At 42.1% G+C, this 8,133-nt stretch overlaps 1 non-coding gene across 1 annotated transcript; it reads right to left on the bottom strand.

Moving 5' to 3' along the window:
- Positions 1-3,385: 3,385 nt before the first annotated feature.
- LOC118618034 lies at positions 3,386-3,529 on the bottom strand. The gene has a single exon (XR_004956973.1). It is a non-coding gene; the product is annotated as a small nucleolar RNA SNORA81 (small nucleolar RNA).
- Between the last annotated feature and the right edge of the window lie 4,604 nt (positions 3,530-8,133).

Here is an 8,133-nt window from a genome sequence, read left to right as displayed (position 1 = left end):
GCCTCCCCTACTTTCCCCATCGCACCACACTCATTCACTTTTCTGAGTCCCTCCCTGCCTTTTCCCACACCCCTCTACACAATTAAGTGTTTAGCACAAAGTTAGTGTTTTAAATCTTTGTTTACTACATGGACAAGAACGTTGGAACATGCTAGATTACAGCCAATTTAATTCATAATGTGAGGGGCGCCTTTTATGCTTGTCAGTTGCTTGCATAGGGTTGATACAGTCTGCTTTGAGAACATTCAGTTTGCTCTTTTTATTTTTTTCCAATGTATTCACACGAAAAGGTTTACTTTTCCTATGTAAAATAAAGTTACCAGCTACAAAGTCCTGGGTGGTGTGCTTACATCCAAAAACTTCAAATCCAAAGTCATAACCAAGGGTTTGATAGTATCAATGAAATAAAAAACAAATTAAGTATCTTTTAAACACTGTCCCAAGGTAAGGAAGGAACTTTTACAGTTTTTTACTGCCATTGACTTATATCAACAAGTACCACTAGGGGGTGCCTCATCTCTTCTTATTTCAGTAAACAGAAGGCTGCATTGAAGGCACATGTTGCTACATTCATAAACCAGTATCTCCATTCTTCATTGTATACGCAAGTCACTTTATTCTCAGGTTTCTTAGCAGCCCTTACATTGGCACCTAGAAACCAATAATTTCATTCTTGTTTATTGAATACTAATCAATTTATTCTTATGATCACTTTCCTTAATGAAGTGAATTCTAAGTATATATATATTTTTTCTATTTTCATGGCTCCACTGACATACTAAGAAAGAAAGTGTTCATATCAAAAGTGATAAACTTTTCCATTCCAAAACTAGATAACAATTATATATGCTTAAAAAAATTAAAGAAAAAAAGATTTAGCAACAATTAAATTAACAATTAATTTCTAAAATTTTGTAAGTACATAGGACAGGTAAGTATCTCAGTAACCTTTTCATGATATCCCAGGCCAAATATATGTATATCCAAAGTCCTGTTTATTAAGTAGTCAGGTTTAATAACAGAAGTATTTAGGTTCTCACACCTTAAATAGCTTTGTTTCTTTTTTCTAATAAAACATATAAACAGAAATAAAAAATATCATTTTATTATTTTGTACTTCTACTAGTTACCATTTGCTGCCTAACAAAATAGCCCCAAAATTCAGTGGCTTAAATAAATACCTATTATCTTATTATGTTGTGGGTCAGCAATCTAGGCTGAGCTGACCGGCTGTGTCGCAGGATCTCTGATTGCAGTCAAGAAGTCACCTGGGCCTGCAGCCACCTGAAGGCGTGGCTAGGGCAGGAAGAGGGGCTTCCCAAATGGCTCATTCACATGGCTATTGGCAGGAGGCCTCAGTTCTCTGCTGAGGAAAACAGGCTCAGTGCCCTGGCCTGTGGGCACCTCCACAGTGCTGCCTCAGTGTCTTCACAACACGGCAAGGGGCTTCCCCCGAAGTGGGTGGTCCAGGGAGAAAACACGGCAAAGGTTGCAATGCCTTCTACGACCCGGACTCGGAAGCCTCACATCATCACTTCTGCCATACTCTGTTTTTTAGAAGCTAGTTACTAAGTTCAGCCCATGTTCAAGGGGAAAGGGATTCAGCTCTATCTCTTAAAAGAGCATTGAAGAGTCCAGCTGGTGTGGCTCAATGGTGGAGCATCAACCCATGCACTAAGAGGTCGCCGGTTCGATTCCCGGTCAGGACACATGCCGAGGTTGTGGGCCTGATCCCCAGTGGGGTGTGTGCAGGAGGCAGCCATTCGAAGTCCTCTTTCATCAATGTTTCTATTTCTCTCTCCCTCTCTTTTCCTCTCTCTCTAAAATCAATAAAGAAAAAACAAAATTTAAATATATATATATACACATATATATTAAAAAGCCCAGCCAGGTGGCTCCGTTAGTTGGAGCATTGTCCCGAACACTGTCCCAAACATCCTTGGTCCAGACATGTCCAGGAGACAACTGATGATGTTTCTTTCTCACGTCCATGTTTCTCTCTTTCTCTTTTCTTCTCTCTAAAACCAATAAATACATCCTCAGGTAGGAATTTTTTTTAAAAAGATTACTGAATAATTTTGGACACAGTTTATAACCACTACACTACACTTACAAGTGAGGTGCGTGCACCCGTCAGAACAGTCTGAATAGAAATGAAAATAAGGCAGAGAAGGGCATATTTGCTCTCTTCCAAAGCTGGACACCCTGCCCTCGAACCTAAGCACTCTGGTTCTCGGGCCTCTGGACTCAGACTGGGACATAAACCACTGTCTGCCCTGGTTCTCGGGCCTTCGGGTTTGGGCTTGAACTACAACAGCGCTTTCCTGGGCCTTCAGCTCACAGATAGCAGATCATAGACCTTTTCAGTCTCCACAGACACGTGAGCCAATCCCTCATAATAAATCTCTTTCTACACACCTACGTGCACACATCTTACTGTTTCTCTGGAGAACCCTGAAGAATATAGGCAATCTACACTCAAACTCTGGAACCAGATTAGAAACCACTCTCCTGCCTGTTTCACACTGATTTTCACGTGCTACCTGCCCTTCATCACGGCGACCACTGAACACCCGCTTCACAGAGATGCGTCTTCTAAGCAAGTCATGCAGCACAGCCTCAGGCTGCAGCCAGGAGCCACCTCGAGCTCGTAGTTCATGCAGCGGCCAACAGGTGTTGCTGTGCTTCCCTGGAATTTTCAAGGAGGCCACGTATGCCCTCTGACTGCACTGCTGTCCCCCCAGAGGCTCAGGGCACAATTTGGGAACCACAGACTTAATGACCTTCTTCTCACAGATGAGAATTAAGGTTGAACGCATGTTTGAAAAATCTTTCCAGATATGCAAAAAAAATAGTTTATTGCTCCAGGAGCATCAGAGAAGAAACATGAGGAGATCCATGGTATTGAAATAGAATGAGTTTCATTTTGATACAAATGCTTGAAGGATGTAAAAACACTCTAAGGACAGAACACTTTTCCTAACGTGTTCTAAAACACCCATTTTAGCCAAATATCAGCTGGAGACGAAGAAAAAGCAATCCAAGAATTTAAAAATACAACTTAATTTTTTTTTTTTTATCCTCACCCGAGGACATTTTTGCATTTATCTTCAGATAGAGCAGGAAGGACAAAGAGAGAGAGAGAAACATCAGTGTGAGAGACACATCAACTGGCTGCCACCCACATGACCCCAACGGGGGCCGGGGACAAACCGCAACCGAGGTACCTGCCCTTAGCGGGAACCAAACCCAGGATTCTCTGGTCCGCAGGCCGACACTCTAACCACTGAGCCAAACCAGCCAGGGCACAACTTAAAATTTTTTTGAAAAAATATTAGTAGCCAAAAAATAATTCCCTCCTTTTCTTCTTTTCTTTTTTATAAAGACCTAGTATAGCAAATGTTAAGACAAAGCACACCAGACATTCAGAAGGAGGTCCAACCCAGTCTATAGAATCCAGTGCAGTCGCTTTTCTTTTTGTGTGCACTCTGCTACCAAAACCGATCATTCCCTCCTTTTCATAAAAGTTTTCCTTTTCCTTTTCCGATATAATGGTACTTTCGTGTCAGCCTGGAGTCTGTGCCAAATGATTACATAGCACTCTCCTCGCTCACAGGAAGTTAGTCTCCAATAAAAAGAAAACTCAGGTAATGAAAGCTCTTCCTGTTAATTGCAGCAGAGAGAAAAACAAAACCAAAGAAAACAAAAAAAGACCCAACATATTTCTCTTTGCTCCTTCCTGAAACCCCACTACAATAACAAAAATTCATTTTTAAGGGCATGATCCCACAAAAACAGAGAAAGACGAGGTGATGATAGCAGATGATTATTGTCCACAAAATATGGAGAGATGGAAAGCTGTTACTCTAGCGATAAACGACTTCCGTTTCAGTGTTCTCTGCTCTGCTAAGCACCCAAAGAAGAAAATGCCAACTAGAAGCTGGTTGAGTCATGCCACGGAAACCCAGGACATTCCCATCAATAGAAGATCCAGGGGCTTCTGAAAGCATTGGGTTTGCATCTAGAACTAAAAACAGGAGACTTTGTTAAAAGCCTGAATAAAGAGTTAATATGATGTTCAATGAGTCTACTTTCAGGAGTGAGACCTCTAGTTCCCCTCCACACTGGGCCCTGAGCAAGCTCACACTCCATCCTCGAGACAGTAGAGAAGCCCCCTGGAGCAACTGTCTAGCCCTATAAATACGAGCAGCGGGAGCCCCATAGCAAGACAGCCAGATCACACCACAATGACACCTGCCATCTGATTAGTTTTACATGCACATAGAGCTTGCGATCAGTATTTCAGTACCTCACTCTTTAATTAATTTTCAAAGAACTTACATTAAAATTTCCAGATCAGAACAAAGACCTCTGCATCCATTTTATTCAAGTTTCCCAAATGTTAGCATTTTACTAAATATAGATGAAGGTCAACTCACTGTTGTGTCCAATCAATCTCTCTCTCTCTCTCTCTCTCTCTCTCTCTCTCTCTTCCCCAGCGTGTGTGTGTGTGTGTGTGTGTGTGTGTGTGTGTGTGTTTAGGAGGTCATATGCCCATTATTACTTGTTGTACTCTGAAATTTTTAAAAGAGAGCTTAGCTATGAGGTCCCATCACTCAAAAAGGTCTGTGCTTATTTCCCCAAAGCAAGGACACTCTCTCATTCAAGTTTTGCCAACTGTTCTGGTCCAAGGTTTTACCAAGAAATATGTGTTGCATTTAGTTCTTATATCTGTTCAGACTCTTTCCAGCTGAAACAGTGTTTTCAGTCTTTGATGTCCTCCGTCTCGCAGAGCACAGCGTCATCCCCGGGCTGACCCTCGGTGCTCCTCAGGACCAGACTCGGGAGTGTGTCCTTGACAGGAGCACCATGGAAACCAGGGTGTGCTTTGCTCAGTGCATCTCATCAGGGCTTTCAAACTTAACAAAGAGACAAACAAAAACAAAGGCAAGTAGTAAGTCGGAGAATTCTTTTTTAAGTACATGAAAGGCAATAAAGCCAGAGTTCACTATCATAACGAACTGGGAAGAGTCAGAGTCTTGACCCTACTTTCAAGACAACAAATTAGCCTGCCACAGTTTCACAGGTACTGGCAACAGACACAAAACCCCTGGATGGTTTTGACCAGGGCAAAGGATGGTTTGAAGAATGCAGAAGAGCAAGCAGCAGAAGTTTCATGATTACTCTGGCCTCCTTGCTTCAAGTCCCTTTGGAGGTGACAAAGACCGACTCAGATAGACGCTGCTCACACAGTGGGGTTTGTATCACAGCTGAAGGACCCTGAGCTTTGGGAACACTATTCTTTTATAATGGGAAGAAAGCAAACCTGCATGATCTTTGCCTCAGAAAAACATTATCTTTGTCATACGGGACAGCTAACAAACCTGTCCTCTGCCCTGGAGGGGACACTGGTGCCGACTTCCAAGGCTGTCCACTGCACACAATTCCTGAAATGGGAGGAACACACGTCATCAGTGCCTCTGCTTGTAAGATGTGCAGAAATGCAAGAGACCCGTGGAGGATGGTCTCCCAAAGACGATGTGACTCACCTCTGAAAGTCACAATACAGTAAACTCTGGATGTGGACTTAACCAAAAATTATGACTTAAATGTCATGAAAATGGGGAGGAAAGGGAACAGGGTGTTGTGGAAGGTGACTTTAAAGGCAGTAAATCCTAATATTCTATAGCAGAAAATAATTAGATAGCATCTAAAATAGAAAATCAAGAACGAGAAGTAAAAATGCCTTACTTTAAAGGGAGAGAGAGAGAGTAAGAAGTAACTAACGTGCTGAATGAGGTGCTGCCTCCAAGGAAGTTTTCATGAGATGGGAGAGTAAGAACAAATACCTGTTTGTTTTTTTCAGTGTAAGCTATTCAACATTAAACTCTGCACATGATTCTTTTCATAAAAATTAAAATACAATTTAAAGAGATAGGGATCCTGAGCATAATAGTTTAATTATAATCATTAGATTATAACTGCAGGAAATTTAATCTGCCCTAAACATCTCTGAGGACCTTTGGGAATACAGTCACCTCCTTTTTTTGAAAACGTGGCTTTTAAGGGCATAAAGCCAGCCCCCATATCAGAGGTCTACAGGACAACCCCTTTAGCCCTGGTGGGTGTAGTTGGATTTCACTCTAGCATCCATCCACTCCAGCTCAATGATCGCATGTCCTCTCAGAGAACTTTGGCAGAGGACAATGACAACCAGTTCCAACCTGAGTTAGCCAAAAGGCTATAGAAGAAATTCCCTCAGCACAAGGTAAGGGCTGGAATGCCCCCGGTAATTAGCAAAGACTTTTGTGTTAAATAGCATGTTTTCTAAACTGGGATATACTGACATTGACAGTGACCTTATTCTTTATGATGCCAGACCAATAGGCATAAAGGGGGTAAGGGTCACAGTTGTATGAACAAAAGAATATTCAAGAAAGAAAAAGGAAGTGTAATTTACCACATGTCGAACCTGTGAATATTCCTTATAACAACGTGAACTCTGATCCAAACAAAATTACAACATCTCCTGTGGGGGTCCAGAACCAGCCCCCCCAGGATGTGCCTTGGTGGCATGCATATTACTTCGAGCTGATGGCAATTTTAGCTGCAGGCTCCGGAGAAACTCCTGCCCCGTTTCCCACCACTACCACACCACCACCATCACCGCCTACTACTTAAAAGAATTTGAATTGAAGGGTTTGCCCATAATATGAGATTATTTAGTTATAACCTTTCCCACCCACCTATATGGCAGAGCAAACTTTTATTTACTCAACATCTACTTTTCTTATTATCTTGCAATGACCCTTTGAAGACCTCAAGGGGCACTACCTCATCCCTAGCTCAGAATGTCATATGCCTCCATCCCCCTTTGTCTCTGAACCTCTCATGTATGCGGGGTTCCTGCACGCAGGATGTTAAACTTGACTTTCTCTTGTCAATCTCCTGTTGATGTGATTACTCGGACAGTCAAAAGAATCGGAGGAAGGACAGGGGAATGTTTCGCCTCCCCCACAAACCAACCGTGGAAGGATGAGTTCCTAGGAAGGGTACAAGGTGCGGTGAGGATAGGGGAGGAAAGAGAACTGAATCCTCGCCTTCCACAGTGAGACCCTGACAGATGACGCCTAACAGTGCAACACCAGGAAGTAGCCAAGTAAACATGTTATTTAGAGAAAAAAGGTAGATACAAAACTTAGCAACTAAAATGGGTGAATGTAGTTCCTCTTGGGAGAAGATGGACAAAGAAGAAACAGGGATTGTTGTTTTCCCTAATCATTTGACTCTAAGCTTCACACATTTGTATCTTTGATGTGAATGAAAAGGGAAGAGAAAAAGAAAGGAAAGATGGAAGAGAGCAAGGAAAAGAGGGAGAGAGCAGGATGTCTACTTTTCATCCGGTAGAACTAAAAATATTAGTGAAAATGTCAAGTTTAATCTACATTTGACTGGATTTTCCAAGGTATACTTATTTTGTTCTGGTGGGTTGAAGACAAAGGGGTGGGCAAATTCTTCAAAAGAAATAAGACACCCTAAATGTTTACAAACATGGGGAAGTGAGGGCAAGCGAGATGCTACTGTCGCGTGCCTCGGAGATGCTTACTCAGAAATGGGTTCTGAAGGGTTTGCTTTCAAAGCCATGATCAGTGGGCTTTCAATTAGTAGAGTTTTCAGTTAAGAACAGGTATTGCTGAGCCATCTGGTAAAAGAAAATTGTGAAAATAAAGGGGCGGGGAGATACTTCTATCCCCACCTTTTCTGCTTTGCCATGTTCTTGTGGTTGCTACTACTTTGCCCTAATATACACTGGCTTTTCTAAAGACACCAACTGCCTGACTGCAATTTGATGTTCAGAAATCTTCACCAATATGTACTGATTAGAACTAAAGAAAATGTGGTGTAGAGGACACTTCCTCGTTGACCTGCCTTCCTCAGGAGTTCAGGAAAAGGTCATTTTAAAACTTGCACCAAGGATACATTTTGTGCAAAGCCCAGTATAGAGGTTATGACCAGAGGCTGCTTCCAGGGAGATCTATATCCCTGGGGTCCCCAAACTCTCTGTTACTGGGACCTATTTTTTCACCTTCCCTAAGTACATTTACTTAAAAAGCCATGAAAACTTTGATAGGT

Source organism: Molossus molossus, unplaced genomic scaffold, assembly GCF_014108415.1.
Source record: "Molossus molossus isolate mMolMol1 unplaced genomic scaffold, mMolMol1.p scaffold_m16_p_5, whole genome shotgun sequence".
In the NCBI taxonomy this organism is placed as follows: domain Eukaryota; kingdom Metazoa; phylum Chordata; class Mammalia; order Chiroptera; family Molossidae; genus Molossus; species Molossus molossus.
Note: the sequence above shows the minus strand (reverse complement) of the source record. Positions and strands in the feature narration are given on the sequence as shown.